Raw genomic sequence first — 21,627 nt, 5'->3', positions numbered from 1 at the left:
ATGTGCAACAGTGAACCTTTTGGATGAGATATCAAGCCAGGGTCTTGACTCTTTAAATAGAATCAAACTATGTCTGGACCAAGACTCTCCAACATCTGTTATTCAGACTCAGGAAATGCTAATGAGATGAGAGTTTTCAGCAGAGGTACTGTTAGCAGGTCTCTGTGTAACCAGGAGAGGTCTGCATTATTATTGGTCATCTCTGAGCTCTTCTACATATGGATGGAAGTTGCATGTGTTCATTAGCACAAGTGCATGGATAATAATGAACTAAAAACTGGCAGTCTTTTCTCTATCTGGGCAGTGCAAAATAGTTTGTATGTGCTGTTAGTTAGAATTTCCAAAGGTTTTGTTACAGAAAAACAAAGCATGGCCTATATAAAATAATGTCATTGAGTAATTTGTGCAATTTGTTTATTGTAGAGGGAATTTGAACTTTCTTTTTGAAAAGTCATCACTGTGGTAGTTGGATTATTAATTGTCATGTGTTATTTCTTTCTTAGAAACATGACACAATAAGAAAGAAAAAGACAAGAAAGGAAGAAAATAAAGGAAAAGGAAGGAATGAATGAATGAACAAACAAAAGAAGGAACGAAGGAAAGAAGGAAGGATCAAGAACTAAAGGAAAAGAGAAAGAAAGAGAAAAAAAGAGAGAAAGAGCAAGAGGAAGAGAGAAAGAGAGAGAGAAAGAAAGGAAGAGAGACAAAGAGAGGAAGAGAGGAAGAGAGAAGGAAAGAAAAGAAAGAAGAGAAAGAAAAGAAAAAGAAAAAAGAAAAAGAAAGAAAGGAGAAAAAAGAAAGAAAGAAAGAAAGAAAGAAAGAAAGAAAGAAAGAAAGAAAGAAAGAAAGAAAGAAAGAAAGAAAGAAAGAAAGAAAGAAAGAAAGAAAGAAAGAAAGAAAGAAAGAAAGAAAGAAAGAAAGAAAGAAAGAAAGAAAGAAAGAAAGAAAGAAAGAAAGAAAGAAAGAAAGAAAGAAAGAAAGAAAGAAAGAAAGAAAGAAAGAAAGAAAGAAAGAAAGAAAGAAAGAAAGAAAGAAAAAGAAAGAAAGAAAGAGAAAAAAGAAAAGGAAAGAAAGAGAGAAAGAGAAGGAAAGAGAGAAAGAGAAGGAAGGATGGAAGAAAGAAAGAGAAGGAAGGAAGAAAGAGAAAGAGAAGGAAAGGAAGGAAGGGAGGGAGGGAGGAAGGAAGGAAGGAGGGAGGGAGGGAGAGAGGAAAGGGAGGAAAGGGAGGGAGGGAGGGAGGGAGGGAGGGAAACAGAACAGAAAGAAACAGAATGAGAGAGAGAATAAGAGAGGAAAAGGCAATTCCAGTATACTTTCTGGTAGAGTTTTCAGTAAATGACTCATTTGAGTACCAGAGGAAGCATGTGGAGGATAATTACTTAAGAACAAGCCAAATGCTGCAACATTACTGTAAGCCAGAGGAAGAAGGCTATGAAATGCTGTGGGCATCTAAACACATCAGGACAACTAAGAAGAAAAGTAGATGACCATTGATACCTATTTCGCTTTAAAAGACTGAAAATGGTGAGGGTTTTGAATCAGAAATACAAATGACACATTTTTCTATGATACCCTGATGTGTTGCTAGCAAGTGTTTTCTGGTCAATCAGTCACTCACTCAAGTAGTCAAAATCTTTAACCACATAAAAATCTACTGGGAACAAGTTTTATTTACAGTGGTGACCTGGCCAAGAAAGCTCACAAACAGCAATACGTAACATCACTTACAGACATACAATCACTGTTGTATATTACTAGAAAGCTCCCAAACATATCACAAAGCATAAATCAATTATATAAAATATCACAAACATCAAATAAACCAATAAAAGAGGGAAGGTCATAACATGACCAGACATGTCATGAATAACTGCCACAAACATCAGCCAGTGATTCATCCACAGTATGAATAAAAAACCAAAAGATGTACAAGCAATTCCTTGTTAGATCCTTTTGTGTTCTGCTAGAAATGTGTTAATGTCTTTTGATGTTGTCTGTTTTACAATATTAATTCTATTCATATTTCACTAAGGGTATAAATTATTTTTAAAGTCTATGTTAATTAAAATTGGATAGTTTTGATTGTTATATAAATGTGAATTTTAGCCTGTATGTTTTGCTTAATAATTCATTGCATGTATTTCCATGCTTGCTTATGATCAGTAATACTTTGCATTTGGCAATATAGTTCACAGTATTATTATAGTTTGGTCTACTAAAAGAAATTAGGCATAGAACACAATGGGAGGCATAGTTTGATATCACTGTCATTGTCATGTGTGTATGTCCCCTCCACCACTGCCCTAGATTATGAACATAATTCGAAAGTCACTAAGATTTGAAGAACACTATCTGCAGGTAATCGATAGCTCTTAGAATCTGCACCAGTATTTGTATATTAGCAACAAAGAACTTGTATAAAGCCATCGTTAGGCTTGGTCTTTAGAGAGCTTGAGAGCTTATACATAGAACAGCATATCTGTTATGATTAAATGTTATGATCACAATCAATCCATTTTTTTTAACTGCTAGATTGTGGCTTTCTTAGTGTGTATGTCTGTATGTCATATTGCCAGAAGTCCATGTTAAATACCTACCAGTCTGGAGGGTCCTATTCCTCTGTACTTGCAACTGGAATATACATTTACATTTCTGCAAGAGACACAAAAGTTTAACCTTCACAAATTCTGGTTCATTTGTGAGTGTTTGACACATAGTTTTCAGGTTGCATTCAAAGCAGCAGAATCATCTGTTTGAATGAAATTTTAGGAAATAAATAGTATAGAATATGCTAAGTTCCACCCTCTTAGTACTCCTAATTAGTCAACATTAATGTAATGTAAGTAGGCATTGCCTTCAATCAAACTTGACAGAAAATAAGATAGGATGTCTCATCAGATCCTGTTCCCAAAATGGACATTTATGAGCAACTCACTGTTTTCAAGGTGGTGATGATATTGTCCACCATTTACACTCTAGTAAGGTTCAGCTGCTGAGACATCAGCAGGACAAACCTGCCTGTCAACTCAGAAACAAAAGCATTTTATTTCTGAAAATGAGATTTGCATTAAAAACTCATTTATAGCTGAATTGAACGTAACTGAAATGAGAAAGCAGGTAGAAACATTTGGTTTATTTATATACATCATGTTTCAGATATGAAGCTTATTCTGAAATCCAGAATAAATAGATCATTGATACTCCAGCCCAGATCCCCTGCTTTTAAACTGATGATATTGGCTAAAAATCAGGCCACCATCATTTCAGATGAGTCATTTTTACTTCATTTATAACATATGCACTTAGAAGCAAGTTCTGCACATTAAAAAAAAAAAAAAAAAGAAAATCCAACCCTTTCAAGCATGCATTTCTCAGATATAGACCCAGTGTATGCTAACGTCAAGCAATTTGTTTTTCAGCATGTCACATAATTCTCTTTTTTTTTTACACCCAATATCTATGATTAAGAAATGTAATACATACTAGGAAAGTCTTAGATAATTTACACGGTGCATTAAAGTGTTTTGCATGAGAATATAGTATGATGCAGACAGCAGAAGAATTATGTCTTTCATTAAAAGGTTTGCAACTCAGTGTGCTATGATATAACTATAGCAGTTTTTCTGTCTCAGTGAAGGTTTTTTATTTTAAACACTGCCTTGAAAACCAAGGGATGCATATGCAGTAGCACCAGTTTAGCTATATGTTTTAACTTAATATCACCTCTTAGTAATTACACACTGTCAGTTTACCTGCTGTCCCAGGGTTATGGGTGAGCAGCCATGCTGTCACTGTTCTTCATCTCTCTGAATCTTGATGTAAGCAGTAAAATAAGATGGCATTTTTTCATTATTTAACGTTTTAAAAAAATCCTAGTTCAAAGCCTATTTGAAGCAGTTCATCAAGGATGATATACATTAAGGTCAGGATTAAAAGAAAACCAATTACATGGAAGAAATATGATTTTTGACACAGCTCCTTTATGTGCAAATTAGGATGTGTATTTGCTGCTTAATTTAGAAAACACCAAAGGACAACTTACAGGGATGTAGGGTAGCCTTTGGAGGAGTTCAGCATTTGTGCTTCCTGGGGCATGTAAGCAGGGAAGAGCTTGTAAGAGAATGTAAGCCCAGAAGGCTTGTGTTCAGGGTAGAAGCTGGTCATTGCTCAGCATGGTGTGCACTATCTGGAAAAACACTTCAGGTGTAGACTAGCAGCTTGGAAGCTTCTCTGGCTTGGAGTAATCTCCAGATCTGGCAGTTCCACATCTTATTTGTACCTTCACTGTGCTGCTGACAGAACTAAAGGCAAAGCTTTAAGCTGAGGCGGCATTTTGATGGTTTCTGACTTTAAGAATGATTTGCAGGGTAGAAAGGTTTCATCTCTTTGTTCCTTGGGGTCTATTTCAGAGACAGTACAAACCATGCTCAGAACTTCACAGATGTCTTCTCTGTCTGCCATCCACTGAAGTTAAGAACAACCTGCTGTGATAGTTTCTAGCTGTTTTCTCTTTCTTACATTGTCTTTTCATCACTTGTCTGCATCATTTTGTGTTCACTGGTTCTTCATATTTTGACACTAAATATTTGCTTGGAATATGTAGCTATAAGGTTGTTCTTTCTTTCCATGTCAAAAATCTGCTGCTATATTTTCAGGATAAAATAATGGATTGTACTTCTTTGTAATATCCAGGTATCGTAACTGTCATTTTATTGAGCCTTTATCTCTGCATGTAGATCAGTGTGATAGGTAATTGTTTCATACCCTCCCCAGCTCCATCTAGGTCTAAGTATTTACAACATCAGGGGGTAAGTGAGGATATTTTGTTCCCTGTTCAGTGCACTATTATTACTATTTAGCTGTGGTGCTTTAAACATAAAATATATTTGAGCTTCTGGTGCAGATAAGAATGGTAACCCCTATCTAAGGTAATTAAAATTAAACTATAAAATGCAGGAGATTGATTTTCACTATATAATAATTAATATTAGGTCTTCTAGTAACTAATACCATTTTAGCTAAGTGGTAAAAAAACACTGCAATGTCTAGCACTCAAACATAGCTCCTCTGTTTTGCTGTTTCTGACTAATATAACTCACAGACTTAATAAATCCAAGGCATTAAAAGGATTTTTCCATAAGATATTCTGTTAGTGTGTGGGCTTCGGTGAAATTTGTCAAGCTGTATTTAAAAATAAATTAAAGAAGCAGTAAATCTATTGTTGTTTGGCCAAAGCTTACTTATACTTTGGTGCTGAAGAATAATAATGTTCTACTGCCAGCACTGAGAATCTGTATATCCTCCCAAGACCTTGTTCATAAACACAAGAAAACTCAGCATGACTTGTCCTGCACTGACACATGACCTTAAATGGGTTTTATTTATTCCATATCCACCTCCCCACAGACTGTGGCAGGTTGGAGTCACAGCCCATAGGACTTGGGCAGCAATGTGTTCCCAGAGAGCAGGAGAAGACCTCAAGGGACTTAGAGCTGTAACTACCCCCATGCAACACAGTGTGCTCAGATTAATTATAGCAATATGCGAATTCTTGACTACTGTAATGGCTTTTAAGGTGTGGGTATCTGGATGCCATTTAATCCTACAAAGTGCTCAATTCAATGATACCATGCATCAAGACACCAATGGTATAGTGCTATTTTTGTCACATTCTTCCTGCTGTTCTGAATTCCAGACCCCTGTAATGGGGTCCATGGCCTTCACTTGCTGTCTAGTTAATAATTTGCTGCATGAATTACAAACCATCTCCCAGATGCTCTGAAAAAAGTGGGAGTGACACTGACTCACCTTTTGAAAATGTGGTATATTGAGCTATGAGTGAAAACTCATATTATGGCAGGAGAACTCACAGTGGGCTGTTGCTACTATTCAAAGAATGGCCTTATGGAAATTTATTAATTTCATATCCAGTTAGCTCAGATGAATAGTAAATCTTCTATCTAGTCAGTTGTCCTTCAGCTCAGATGTTCGGGGCAAGTGAGCCATAGCTGATACTTTACCTGGCATAACTGTCCCAAGAGCAGGGCTCCAGACCAGGGCTATCTCTTGAAATCACTGATAAGAAATTAGGAATTAAACTTCAGGTCAACAAAAGGAAAACTCTCCATGGATCTTCCTGGGTTCATCTCTGACACGCAGTGTCATAGTAATGCCATGTATCTTGCTCTGCAGCACATTTGTATGTCATCAATAAACCCTTATATGCTGTGACTTTCAGCACTGAAGATTGCTCACAGCAAAAGTCACTGGCAGTTGAATTTATATACGAAGTCATACATATTACTAATCACTCCTCCTCTCTCATGCCAAATTTATTGAAACTTCTAATTTTAATATCAATCTACATTAAGTCAACAGCTGTGAAACAGAGGTCATAGTGTCTGTTTACCTCAAATTGATAGTAGGAGAATAGGTGCTTCACAGAAAGTACTGTATTGGTAAGGACCATAGGCATAGACATCATAAAATGAGGACCTCTGTCTTCAGAACATGCTTTGAATAGTGCATAGGAAATCATTCATAGGACCAAACACTAGCAATAAGGGAAAACCCGATGATTCAAAAGCTTCTTATTTAGTGGTCACTGCTCATCCTGTATATTAAGTATTGCTGCATCCAGGAACTTCAGAAAAGTGTGAAACTTGTGTCAAAAGTAGCTTGCAGTCATGTAATTAAACGTTTGGTTAGGAGCATACATGCAAGTGATTTGAATTAGGTTGGTACAGACTTCCCTTATTTTAGCATCTCTTTGGCCTGCTTGGCTTTGTAACCTTATTAATGTTCTCTCAGAATAGCTGTGGTGCAAAATCATAGGAATCATTAAGCTGAGAGGACAAGATGCTTTAAGGTGTATAATCTATCAAATTTTTCAGGCCAAATTTATATGTCGGTATTTGCCATCTGAGGCAACATGTACATAGGTTTAAATAAAAACAGTTGTTACTTGTTGCAGATATCTAAATGGACATGAAAAAAAATCTGTACTTTTTCTCAGGATCAGAGAATCTTGTGTATGTAATTGGGAATTATTTTATATTTTTGTTTGTTTATACTGACACATACAACTTCTGATGGTCTGACTTCTTTACTCTGACATGACAAAAATTCAGAAGTGAGATGAGCAACCCAAAGGATATCTCAGGTTTACTAAGCCTGCATCCTAAGGGCATAAATCATGACATTTTTCTCTCTAGATTAACTATTCTTTTCATGGATAAAGACTTGCATCATTAAGAGATACTGTTTATCCACAAACAGCCATCTTCCATAAGAAGCTGTATGTGTTCTTATAATACAATATAAATATACCCTGAATGACATTCAATGACATTCTGTTTACATCCTCAGGTAAGCATTCCCTACAATTAAAATATGAAGCATTAGAGGTTTTCTTTCTTATGCCAGTTAATAGGAGGCACATATAAGACAAAGTACACAAATATCACTGAGTGGAGAGGTCTGTTACCTGCCTAGTGCCAGCAACAGCCACACAGTTCAATTGATATTGCAAGTGGTTTTCTCCTTAAAGCTGCAGGCCAGTATGAAATGACAGGCTTCCTGCTGGTGCTCTAAGATGGGAACCAGTTGTAGAGACTGGAACAAGTAATAAAGCTAGCCTTGCTTGCAGCAGCCCTACCTGAAGTGCTTGGGGTTTTTTACCAATCATTAGTCACTAAGGTTATCTAAACCCAGTTTCTGTCACCAGTGAAATGCTGAAACAGGTTGAAGATAAGCTTCTTTTTTCACTTGAAAAGATTTCCAAGTTAGTATGTTACTTAATTATAATGTGTCCAATGCTTTTCTAATTTAAAATAATCTAACCCAAAGTGACTCAAGTTTCTAGTGTTGCATATTCTCCTTCAGGTGGTGCAGAGATGGCATGGTCATTGTGTGACAAGTAGGTGCTCAGTAATAGTTTTACTCTGTACTTCATTGCTATCAAGCTTCTACACGTGAAGAACTCTAGAATAGATCTTTGTGTCTAGAATTTACATATTAATTCGAGCTGTAAATTATAGAAACATGCAAATTGTACAGTATAACACCTTTAGATATACTGAGTTCCACAGCTTCCAGTTATCTCAGTTTATATAAATAGAAGAACTGTTTTTAAATGTCAGAGAAAATTATATACTGTCTCAAAAACTTTGTCTTCAAGGAATAGTCAGTGAGAGCACTAAAGGACACAGGAAGCTCTGTTCTTTCATTATATGAACAGCTTCTGAAAATTATTTGCAGTACCTCCTGACGTCATGACAAGAAAGAAATGGGTCTGTTTCTGACAGTTAATGATGTCTCTTGGATCCTGAACTCTGTACTCTGAGGTCCTGAAGGTTCTTAGGGTACCTTAATGTACTTGGCTAGTTTGAAAACTGGAACAAAAAAGATTGATAACGTAATAGTTCTACCCCTCAGCTTCATACCTTGCACATGAATTTGTATGCCCACGAAGACTCTCCTAATAGCTGCCTTACATCCCCAATTAACTCAAAATATACTGTTAGAATTTGGTCTTCTATTTACAGGTAGGACATTTTCATAATCTCAGGAATGAATAAGCTGCTCTCTACAAATATAAATAAATAAATAGATAATGAATAATGCTTATTGTTAAGATTTGCATTCACATAAACAAGGGCAAAGACTATTTATGTTAGCGTCTTTTTCCAATGATATTACAGGATAGTGATTGTAGCTATGTGATCATGCATAAACATGACTCATTTAAAGCCAGTGGGAGTATTTGACATCAATAACCTGATAATGTTAATTTCTTTAGCAGTAATTAACTTCTTTGTTAGACTTGTTTGCAGAAATTAATCCTTACCTTTGTAACATTTTGTTGGTATTTCCAAACTATCCATTGTACCATGTGAACTGAGAAGGTATTGCAGCAACCCAAAATATCTGGGTTCTACAACAGGGGCTTAATCTTAGAACTGCCAGCCCAAGTTAACAGCTTCTGGAAAACTAATGGAAGTAGGGTTCTAGTAACTACCCTGTTAGTTCCACAGTAAATATACCTGCCTGTTCATGTGATCATGCCCTTAGACTATTTGATTTACGTATTAATTTGAGCTGTCGAATGAGGTTGTTATGAGGTTGAATGTACATTTTCTATTACTGCAGAAATAAAGGTCCAGAACACTAATACGCTAATTCCAATACACTAAGGTGGGTAGCAGAATTCCCATTAAGTTCAACAGAGTTAAGGATTTATCCATATCCTTAATCTCCAAATGAGCGTGTAACTGTAATTGCTGACACCACCTACAGAGATGAAAAGTACCTCAGTGCAATCTAGACTTTTTTGCCATATACTTAAAACTTTTATGCAAAATATACTGATTATAATTGAAATATGTTCTTTCATAAATCGATTTTACCTCACTCCCATTTATGCGTCTGTTTCAACAGCAATGTACAGGCCCATTACCAAATGAACAATCTCTAGGCACCCTGTAATAAATTTTACACATTTCTAATCTTTTAACATTTCTGGCACTGCTGTCTTTAATTTTGAGAAACACGAGTTTTACCCATATTTTAAAGTAACGTGGCTAATTTACTAAAAGTGTAGAATGAACACAATTTATATAAAGAAGGGCAGAGAAAGAATATATTTTATGTTAGCATCTTTTTTTCCAATGATATTACAAGGTACTGAATGAAGCTGTGTGATCATGCATAAACATGACCCTTCCAAAAGAGGCTTTTCTTCTTCCAAAAGAAGCAGTCCCTACCAGTGAAATTACAGGAGCTTGGATGGCCAACAAGTATCAAGAAATAACTGCAACTTTATCAGGCTGTTCTCAAGGAAGTTCTGTCAGTGCCTGAATCTGGTGATAAATTGCATTGATCATGTAGGTTACAGAACCCCTATCAGTATCAAAGGAAAGACATTATAGTTTGACAGTGGTGTCTCCATTGTCAACTTCTGGAAGTATTGTACTGCACTACATTGAATGGCTCATTTAGTAACTATTTATAAATTAAACAAGCAGAAAAATTATTCCTGGCAACTTAAAATGCTTGAGAGAATTTTTAGAACACTTAAAGAGACACATCAAATTAGGCAAAAGTTTGAACTCTGGATATTGCAACAGTGTTGGCCATTGTTATTCCAAATAAACTGCTGAACGCGCATTTTAGAAAGCAATAGCAGGCTCATATTTTTTGGAAAACCATTTGTATGGGAGGGTAACATGCTGCATATGTCATAGTCAGTTAATAGGAGTTACAGAGGAGTTTCCACAAGCTGTGTGGAAACCTTGGCTGCAAAACTGTCAGGAGTTTTTCATATTATAGCAAGATCCTCTATTCAGTTCTTACCTGCGAGTGTTTTAGGATTGCTGTAAATCTTTGAGATTGAGCCCACAGTTCTAATATTGAATTTGAATGGTATATCAGCAGACTGTCACACTGGATGCTGCTATATACAGGTAAAATATTATGGGAGGGTACTTTATTAACTTTAAACAAGAGATGGAATTCACAGTAAAGTCAAAGCCACCCCATGGGCTAGACAGGTAATGTCCTTAAGCCTTAAGGAAATCTTTTGTCACCTCTTCATTTGAGCAGCTAGCTAAAATTTTGATTTTTTTTTAAAGTTATTCTTAGGAGGAAAACTAATGCTCAAGTCAGAAATTTTAATTTAGAAACTTCTACTTTCTTAATACAACAATATAATTTATAAGAACATGATGGAAAAAGAGTTTTAGTTTAAAAGTAGAATGAAGTGAAAGTAGGTATTGCCATTAGTCTAGGAACATTTTTTCCTTCCGCACTCAATATCAACATGTACAGAATATACTGTTATGCACCCAAATCTGTGACTAGAAATTTACTCTTTATATGGAAAAATCCAATATCCATATCTTTACCCTTCTTGTGCCTAATAAACAGGAAAAGTTTTGTGTATTTTGATACAGCTTCACTCCACCCCCTTTTTTAATTGATTCTGCTCTGAGTCTAAAGAAATGTGTGGCTTGGTCCTCAGCCCCATCTTAGCCAGCTTCAGTGAGGAAAGCTAGGAATTCAAAATAAAGTGTCTCATAGGTTATGTCTGCTAACAAATTTCCACTAATTGACATCAAACTGGTTAATTTCCATATAATAAGTGTTGATTGATTCAAGGACTTGACTTAGCTGGCCAAGACTGTCCTTACAATGATCAGTTATGGGCTACCTTTTTGGAACACGGTGGAATATTTAAGTTCTTGCCAGATTTCAAGGATGCTGGGAGTTGGAACAATGTTTTTAATCTTGGCTACTAATTACGTGGCAAAGGTATAAACTGGGCTTTGCAAATCATTATTTCCATTAGAAAGGTGTTGGAAGCAATTCCACTGAGGACTTCCCTCCTATTTATGCAGCTGTTATTCCCATGGGAGGAGGCCATTGCAGTCGTGGCTGAAACATGGGCTTCTGTTCTGTTTCCACAGCACTTGGAAGAAAAACAAAACAGGACTAATGAAAAACACACACGGGAAATGCTTTATTATTTCATCATCCTCACCTACTGAGATCTGGCACCACTCTGTGTTTAGGAAGAACTTCTCCCACCCTCTCTCTCTCGCGCGCAGTGTGGTTGTATAAGGCTGACACTCTGTCATTTCCTGTCAGATCATTTCAGAGGAATTTGCTCTTATTTCCTCCCAGCCTCATCCCCTCCTCCCGGCCTCAGCCTTGGCTGCATGCCCCAGCAGCCATGCTGTGTTTACTTAACCGCATGGAGCGTTGGGCTGCCTCAGCTAGAAATGCTGGGGCAACGCGCACACACGCACATCGTGAGTTCTCTCGTAGGATTTCACGTTCACACTCAGGAAACAGAGAACAATTCTTTTGTGAAGAAAACATGCAAGGTCCAAAGCTAAACCTTATGCAGGGTCTCTGTACACTGTAGGTAGGTGAGCGCTACAATTTTTCACTAGATGTGAACAAAAAGAACGCTTTTTGGCCCACTAGTGTCTCAGTAAATTCTCTTGGAAAATGCATTTTTGATTATTTCACGTGTTCAGGTTAAGGTATATTCTGAACATATCTGCGTAGCATGACATTCATAGTACATGACTACCAGTTAATTCGAAATTCAAGTAATCTGTTAGGATTAGCCAAAAATGTCTTGCTCCAATATATGTACCCACAGCACTACTACTAGTTTTTCTGCTTTGGCATACCTGCAACAGACTGGATAGATTAGCGAAAATGGCCATGCTTTATAAATGGTATAAAACTATTTTAGCACCCAACAATGGTGTGAAAGTCAACCATGCAGAAACAGGACATTTATACTTGAATGATGTGTGAGCTTTTCAGTGGGTAAAGTGGTCACAGTTCATTGTTTAAAAAAAGTAGTCTTAAGTCACTAATAATCTCCACACCAAGATTTATGGCAATGAAAAAAAAAAAAAAAAAAGAGAACTAAGTAAACTATCTGACTGAGAAGTCCTTTCTTCCTTCCCTGGCAGCATAGCATTTGTTTAAATGCTGTTTGGAGAAGGCCAATTAAAATAATTTTGCCAGAAGTCTGGGAGATTGCTAAATCCAACACCAGCTCAGTGCTCTTGATCTGGAATGACAACTCGCTTCCTAATATAAACTGGGAGTTTCTTACTGATACAGAAAATCAGAAGTTAGAGAAATATCTCCCTCTGACCTAGTTATAACAATAACCATTATTTTGAGTAGCAGTCATAAAATAAATTATAGATGACATTTTATGACAACATTTAATTTTTATTTAATATTATTGCTGATATTTATTTAATTTAAAGCTAATGGGCTACCTGCCAGGCCAAAGCAAGAATGAATAGTTTCCATTCCACTTATGATAGACTTTTCTTGTCCAGAATACTGTCAAAGTTTAGAACAAAATAATGCAATCACAATCTGTATAAAACATTCCTTATTCTCATTAGCTGGAGTTTATGTTTAATCCATGACCTTTCATAATCCAACACAATATCAGGCAAACAGTTGCAGTTTTTCATTTTATGATCCATATCCTTTTTGCTTTCTCAGTTCCATTGTACACTTAATAAAGAGAAATAATTGATACAAACAAGAAAATAGCAGATTTTATTTCTATTTTCTGAATAGCCTCAGTATTGAGCCTTAAAATCTAATATTAATGCAACTTTTAAAATTTGCCAGCTTCCTAACTTATGAAATGGGACTTAGGTAAATCCTCAATTCTCAAGCTAATACTAACTCACAGCATTAGAAAGTTTGCCTACATGTCTGCAGGTATGCTACTCATTTTGCAAAGTAGCTATGTCAGGTAGGCACAGGTCTTTCTTCAGTAAACCAATCTACTAAATAAAATGCTTTAATTTTCCTGAGTAATCATGGCAGAATTATAAGCACATTTTCTATCTTTTTTCCAATTTGAATTATGTTTTTCTTAATTCAGAGTTGCTCTCATGGACAGCTGTTAGTTTGTTATGGGGACCATCACTATATCCTTTTAGCTTTCTTGAGTTTCTTTGTATTCCTATATTTCTAGGTCCTTCGTAGTGATGACTGTCCAAAACAAGTAAGCTCAGTGGAAATATTTCAAACCAAAAAGAGTAGCTTGCTATTCATAGCAAAATAGTATGGAAAATTTATCACAAATGTTAACATCTCATCTGAACATGGTCCTGCTCACAACCACCAACATTTTTTTAACACCAAAGATTTTCTTAAATTTTACTCATTACTTAAATGTATTCAGGAATTCTTTCTAACTCTGGTGAGTTTACTCGGTAGTATTCCTTTAAGAATTCATTACATGGTGCTCAAAGTCTGAGTTACGTTTCTTAGAGGTGATAGGGCAGGGCGTAATACTAGCATCGACATTTTATGAATTCTGTCATGAACTGTATGGTCTCACTGTCTGCTCGTGAAATACTGAGTTTCTTTCTTGCTGGAGCAATCTGTGAGAAGGAAGAAAACTGGTTATTGGTATCGCTGGTCAAAGCGATTACAACATAGAATATTAGGATGTTTGAGTCCACTGCCCTACTGCAAAGCAAGAGTACCCATGCCATTTTTAACATTTTAAGATTAACACATTTAAGATTTTAAGATTAGCTTGTCTAATCTGTTCTTGGAGGCTTGAAGGAATGGGAACTCCGTATATGCTGCCGATTTAATGGCTACAAGATACAACATTTATTTAATAGCTATAAGATAAAATAATCTTTTAAATATCAGGTTTTGGAAAAAGAAAAGAATTGATATTTCCCAGATAGAGATAGATCACTTGAGAATTTGCTGAAGTTGCCAGAAAAGGACTCAGTAACCACCAGTGACTAGGCCCTCAGAGACTATCAGGAAGTGGACCAAAAGAAAGGTGGGATAGAAACCTAGCGTTGAAGATCAGTAACAAAGTAGTTTCTAGTAAGGGTACTCAGAAAGAAAAATAATACATCCAATGCAATAAGCCTAGAAAAAGAGATCTAGCCTAGGACTCTAATGATTCTCATTCCTCTGAAGCCTCTGAAGAGCTGAAAGATGCAAGAGGATCTGCTGCAACTTCGTATAGTAACTTCTCACATGGTAGTTTTTTCTATTTCGGGAACTATAACTCAAGCTTTTTTGGCAGAAAAGACATATACACATATCATTACAGGCTTTATGACAGGCTTTATGACTTACTAACCAGAAGTAGCAGAATGACTGAGACAGCATCTACAGCAGGAGAAAAAAATGGAATATTGCTCTACTGGGAATACTTTCTGTGATCTAGTGTTTTCCAAGGGAATGTTATGAGACAGAGGGATGAATTTCATATTTATTTTGATGCATTTTATTTTGATCTGTAGATGAAAACTGGGATTGTAGTGCTATGTTACATGTATTTTACTATGATTCTAAAACCTTAGTCAGTATATATCTCCATGTCTAGGGCACAAAGTAACTCAGCTGTTCACCTAAGGGTGACCTGTGAGTCCAAAATATTTCTCTTCTGAATTCACGTACATAAATAAGAGGGACTGTTACACCTGACAGTAAACACAAGTAGAATTATTTTTAAAACACACACCTTGACAAAGATTTAAAGGAAGTGAAAATGCATATTCAGGCAGCAATGTTGAAGTTATATCATATGCATGGGAAGAAAATAGGAAAGCGGTTCTCTCCTGTGTAAATAATCCTAAACCTGGACAGCAAAGCGATGTAATGATTTTAATACTATAGTCTGAGTCCAGTCATCGAGTTGAGCTCAGCCCCGTATATGTGCTGGGGTCCTCCTGCAAGCGTAATAGTGGCCAGCTGGAGGAGGGATGGAGTGTTCACTTCCTGAGTAGTGCCAGTGAGAATGAGGTGTGACTGGAGATGGAGATAACTGTTGGGGTGGTCAGGAGCAGCATACCTATGTGGATGAGGTCCCACATACTCTTAGAACAATTTTGTCTGAATAAACTGGATTTACATACTTCAGTACTCCTAAGGAAGATACTTAGAAACACATTTCTTTAAGCCTCAAGGAGATATAAGCAAAGTAATACAGAATATGGAGTACAAAAATCAGAATTATGAGATCACTAAGTCCACAGAAAGCAATGCCACCTATACTGCTACCAAAGCACTTGCAGAGACAATGTTCTGTCTAGAGAACCCAAACACACCTCACACATTCTTTCTAGCACTTATAAAGAATTATAGGAAATATAATAGCTCAATGTGAGTTTAATCAAGGTATGACATTTTTGCAAGTTGAAGTTCTGGATGGTCACAAAGCAGTATTTAGCTTTGAGGATTCTGCAAATGCCACCTCACACTTTGGAGAGAGGGTCTCTGGAGCAAAGAGGCTCAGGGAAGACAATGTGTTACCAAAACCTGGAGGCAGCGGTGGTCGAGACTCTAAGTCAGGAGAGATGCAGCTGTCTAATTAATCCTCTTCAGATAAGTATTCACAACATTTTGCCAAAGCTGAGTATCAGAATTTGAATTATTTATTTTTATTTGTAAGTGCTGACTGTATGTTAAGTACCACAAAAGAGAAAGCCCCTGTTTTGAGAGGATTCCAAAATAAATAGAATCATTTCTTTTTTCTGGAGTTTGGCCCAAAGCCCATTAGTGGCCAAACTGTGATACAGTCCTAGACACAATGACATGATGTGCTTATTTTCCTCTGAGAAAGATGACTGATGATAATGCTTATAAAGAATTTCTCTATTACATTGGGACACATGCATGCACAGATTGCAGGGCAATGTGTCATTTGCATGCGTTCGGTATTTTTCAGTGTTGAGGTACTCGCATTAATGACCTGACTTTTGCGGGTAATATTCACATGTGTAAAACTCACCAGGAAATAATTAGGAACACAAGATAAAATCTTGATCCCATTGGATCCAAGAGGAATTTTTATTTTGAATTAGAAGTTTACAATACCTACATCTTGTTAAGCAAGGAGTGGTCGCTCTATGTTTTTCTGCCTATTTGTGCTACCTGTTTCCAAACCCTGCCGCTGTAGCATATAACTCTCTTTTGCCAGCTCATTAAAAATAAGCTTTCAAAGAAACTTCATCATAACTGCTATATAACCTAAAATTTCACGTTATTTCTTGATCTGATTTTTTGACTTTGAACTCATCTTTTTAGCTAAAAAATTAAATCAGAATTTTGCTGAGAAAAAAATATGAAAGGTCCTTCTTGTTCTTTCTCATAAATTGGTGGTTTAATCTAATTCCACAGAAATGTAAGTAATAGAGAATGAGTATTTACAGGAAATTCAGTTACATACTTATCTTTACGTGACATAGTAAACTGCTATTGCCTTCCTAGTAAAATTTTTAGCGCACATACATTAGCAGGTATGTCTCATCCATGCCTTTAACTGGGAAAAGTGGTGGATATTTTTAATGTGTTTTACTTCATTGGATTTGAATAGGGCCTTGTTTTTGTGAAATCTGGCTTGAATTCAAGTTAAAACATTGTTTGCTTTCTTTTTTTGTCTTCCTGCCCTTAACTATTCCTTTGCAGTGTGAAAATGCCACAGCCTATGGTTGATGTCTTCATCACAGTGGAATGCTTTCAAACTTAATGAAGAGTTGCAATAAATCAGTATGCTTCATTCTGCTTTCTATCATCAACACATACATACTTTCTTAGGTATTAATCCCCTCAGAGATTATTAGGAGTCAATAAGATGTGTTAAAAATAATTACTGTTAAATTTGAAAAGGATTGGACCTGGTATCACAGCTGGTAGCTATCTTGTCTCCAGTGAAACAATATTTTTACATGATCCATTTCTGAATTATTCATTTAAAAAAATAAATAAATAAAATCCATAGAATATGGCATTTAGCCTCAGCCTTGCTTTAGGATACTAAAGTTAAGCATGTGCCTTTTGTGCAGAACTGGGGCCTTAACTGAATGACCTATTCATGTAAGCACTTTATGTTATTCTGTGTTTGCCTGGCACCTCTTGCAAAGCACCCAGATGCTCCAGGACTCTGTAACGATCACAAAAATATCATGTTGATTTTTATTATTATTATGCTTCTTAGCTCTAGATGATGTAAAATACTCCAAGGGTGGGGCTTTTCACCCCTTTGGGTGATGGTTTGAAACTTTCTACCTAAAACCCACAATCTATCAGGGCCATAAGGGCACTGATGGCCTGTCTGTCCCTTCCCAGCCTGCAGCCCAGGAGCCCATGTCAGCCCCCCAGGGCCAGCCCCTACCGCAGAAATGCCACAGAAGCGCCAGTCTCCAGCTCTCCATGCACCCCACGGTGCCGGGCTCTCACACAGGCCCACATCACAGCCAGCTCCACTCATTTTGTGCACCACCCGCACAGCTGTGCACACCTGGTCTGTTTGCAAGTAAGTGTGTCTTAGTGTGGCTGTGTATCGCTGCTCAGGGCTCTCCAAGTCAGTCTGAGAAACTGCTTCAGAGAGGGATGCTAGACATCTCCTCTCATCAGCTACAAAAAATAGGAACAAATAGTTTAAGCCCAAAGCCTGGTGTTTACCTCCCTGAACTTGGAGAACTTTTGATTCAAATCTTAATTTTTCATTCCTGTCTCTATGGTTGTGCAAAACCAAATCAAGTGGCTCAGTCTCTTATTAGCTGCAGCCTTTGCAGAAATGAAAAGCTGGATCTGCTAGGAGCAAGGAAGTGTGCAAGTGATTCTGCAGCTATGTTAACTTCTAAATTTGCAGTTATAATAATCTTGAAAAGGCTTTGGTCATTTTCAGGTCAAACACGCAAGTTAATTCCTTTACTATTTGAGTTTGGGTCTCCTTTTTTTTTTTTCTGCCAACATAGTTAAATCCCAATTAAGTGCACTGTATCTGAAACATGGCTTTTTAACACTGAGAATGATGGGCAGGGCAGGTTGTTAATATTTTGCTTCAGGTTTCGCTGTTTAAAGATACCAAGGAAACTAATAAAGGTGCAAGATATTAGTGAAAACAGTACAAAAAGCCAAACAATGAGAGTGTATTCATTATGACTGAGAAATTTTCCCGTATATTTGCTTATAGGATTGTCCCTAACCAAGGTTACTGGCTTATTAAGGAGGTTACTATGGAAACAGTGAAACGGGGTTTCACAGATTTTTTGATTGCTTTTCTCAGTTAGGCGTTATTGTATTCCTTGTTGGAAAATAAACTACACAACCTCTCCAAATAAACAAGTCTTTCTTTGTGTGCAATAGGTATTTAAGATTGTAAATAACTTTTTGATATCTTACAGCATGTCAGAAGTCCATTTAATGGTTTATGTTCCATGAGGATACAACCTATTTTATGAGATTTTTTTTGTCTAGAAATGTCACCTTTATTGGCAGCGAATTGTTAGTATTCAGTTTTTCTGTATTTGGGCCCTGAGTAATAAACCTTTAGTAGAAGGACACCTGACTGATAGACAGCATAAGATAGAAAATATTTGAATAAAGCTTGAATTAAAAGCATTTTTTAAAAGGATAATAAAATCTTAAAATAGCTGTTTATAAAAAATTTTTCATGTGGTCATGGTTTAACCCCAGCCAGCAGCCAAGCCCCACACTGCATTGTTCCACCCATGAAATGGGGTTATCCTCAGCAGATTCTGCAGGAGTTCAGCTAATGTCCTTATAATGTCCCATAGTGCTATGCTTTCTTCACTTGAGGCAGGTGCTTTTGAAATCGGATCAAAAGGCCCAAGTCAGTGCTTTGTGGTTTGGCTCTCAAGCCATGGCCTTAGTTGGCCACTTAATTGGAAGCAACTTTTTGTAGCTGTCCTGGTTAAGAAGGAATGCTCGAAATATGGTTTTACAGTGACATACACATTTTGCTAAGTGTTGAGACAGCAACAGTTCACTGTTGTATTCCCAGTCTGAGCAGACTTTTCCCCTTCTTTCACAGAAATACATCCATCCATAAAGGTTTCAAAACCAGACCAAATATAGCCCTGAGTAGCTTGCCCTGACCTCAGAATAGATCCTGCTTTGAACAGAAGGTTACAATAGAAACCTCCTGAGGTCTCTTTCAGCCATTCATTATCTTATGATTCTACATTTCTGGAGGAAGCCCTCCCAAACTGGACATAAGCAGGGTATCAGGCTACAGTTTCAGATGTCCGGTCCACTCACTTTTCCCTACTTGGATTTCAAAAGTCTTCTAGAAGATGGGTAGACCTTTGAGCAGGTCGCTCCTGTCAGGACTTTTGAGTACTGCTCCAGAAAAGAAGTGCTGCTTGAAGTCCTTTGAGATATGAAAATCTGCAACGTTACAGGGTTAGAGTAGACCCACGATGTTTCAGGCTTTTCCCTCAGCCATGGGTGTTTCTTATAGTTTTAAAAGGAAGCTGAGAAAGCTTGCTGCATTTCAAAGAGATTGGATCTGTACTGCAGAAGATTTGGAACTTCTCAGTGGGTTAATATTACTTTGATGATGACTGGGAGTCACGTCATCTGCCCGGTACAGCAGACTGGAATTGAAAGCACCTTTTCATGTGAGGAAATACTCAGCAAAAACGTTGCCCTAATAGTCTTAGCTTTGAAATGCCAACTCATGATATTTTCTTTTGCAGATGTACAAAGTAATACACAGGCTAAAAGATTTACGATTGTCGCTGCTATAAATATATGGCATCTATTTGTTATGTTTTGCCTTCAACTTCACCATTTTTCTCTAAAATACATCCAAATCAACATCTAAGTTCATTTTGGGGTTAGAAGATTCACACTTTGTATATGTTAACATAGAGATACACTGGTAACCTGAAAGTTTTACAATTAGAGCTTGACTCTCTTTCTGTGGGCACTGAACCAGAGCAGCTGCATTGGTCCACTGCCTAGTAATTTTCACACTGAAGTACATAAGTGGCATGTTCATTAAAGAGAGGAGAGAACAATCTGCTGGCTTTGTGTAAATTCACCATCAATTTACATCGAAACATGGGACTTTGCCACTAGCTTGCTATTTGTTTTTATACAGAGATAGTTGTGTATGTAAGTGCTGACTATACCAAACAATCACATCATTGTAATGCTTAAATTGCTCCTAGAGGCCTATTTTAGCCTGATAAAAATTATAAATGAATAAATTAAATTGTGTTTCAATATTCAGCATTTTACTACTTCTAATAATTTAGGAGTTGATTTCCTTTGTCTCTTTTATTAATGTATTTATAGTGCACAAAGAATATGCAGAGGCTTAATTACTTTTTCTTTCAAGTGCTTACAGAAATTAAAATTCTGCATTGGACCAAATTCACTCTCAAAACAGGAGATAACTTAAGATTTACCTTTGCTGGTGTCTGCAGAGAAAGGGCTTGAACCTACTGCAGTCGTCCTGTTTTCTTACTCTGTTTAAGTCTTTTAAGAAGCTGAACTGAAAATTTTGAAGCATTAAGTAATCCTTCCCAGTGTCTAACAGAATCTAATCAGTTTTTTGAGGAATACAAATAAGAAAATTTACTAGGTGTAGATTGCTGTCTTAGGCGCAAAAAGGACAGAACTAAAAAAGAAAACAGTTTGTCAAAACCAGCCTTGTCTGAAATATATGCAGCACAAGCTACAGAAACTTCTTGTGCTACAGAGCAGAATAAGTGCTGAAAGAAAGGTTACCCCTTATCACAGACATCATTTAAACCCATCTTTTATAGTGCCATAGGTACACACGTTGCACACTTTACGGGGTTATAAAAAGTCAAGGTACTTACCTAGTGGGTTTACGGCCCACAGCCATGTGCTTAAGTACTTTGACGGATCAGGCCCTTAACAAGAACAAGCTCACAGTGAGATGAGGTAAGAATCGTACTGAGGGGGGACTGACATGAGGCCATTAAATGGGAAACAGTGACATTGTTTAAATAACCTGGGTGAGAAGGTCTCTGCCTCAGAGGCCCACATCTAGGGGACAGTCTTGCAGCACTCCAGGCACTCCAGACACATCTTTTTCTTCCAAGTACCTTTTGCTGTTGAAAAGTGCAAGGCTTCTTGGAAGAAGCATGCGTCAAAATGTGAAGGAAAAAGAAGTCTGTTGGGTGAATGGGGAAATACCTAGCTCGAGAAGGTTAAACACCGCAGACATAGGAAAACCAGAGAGCTGAAAAGGGAAAAGGCCATTAAAATGACATAGTTAGTGATTTTTCAGATATTACTGGGCAGAACTAATGC

This window comes from Pezoporus wallicus, unplaced genomic scaffold (assembly GCF_028554395.1).
Source record: "Pezoporus wallicus isolate ANWC-B61680 ecotype Strahan unplaced genomic scaffold, APGP_CSIRO_Pwel_v1 contig_1181, whole genome shotgun sequence".
NCBI lineage: Eukaryota > Metazoa > Chordata > Aves > Psittaciformes > Psittacidae > Pezoporus > Pezoporus wallicus.
The sequence above is the reverse complement of the archived record's forward strand: the minus strand, read 5'-3'. Positions refer to the sequence as shown.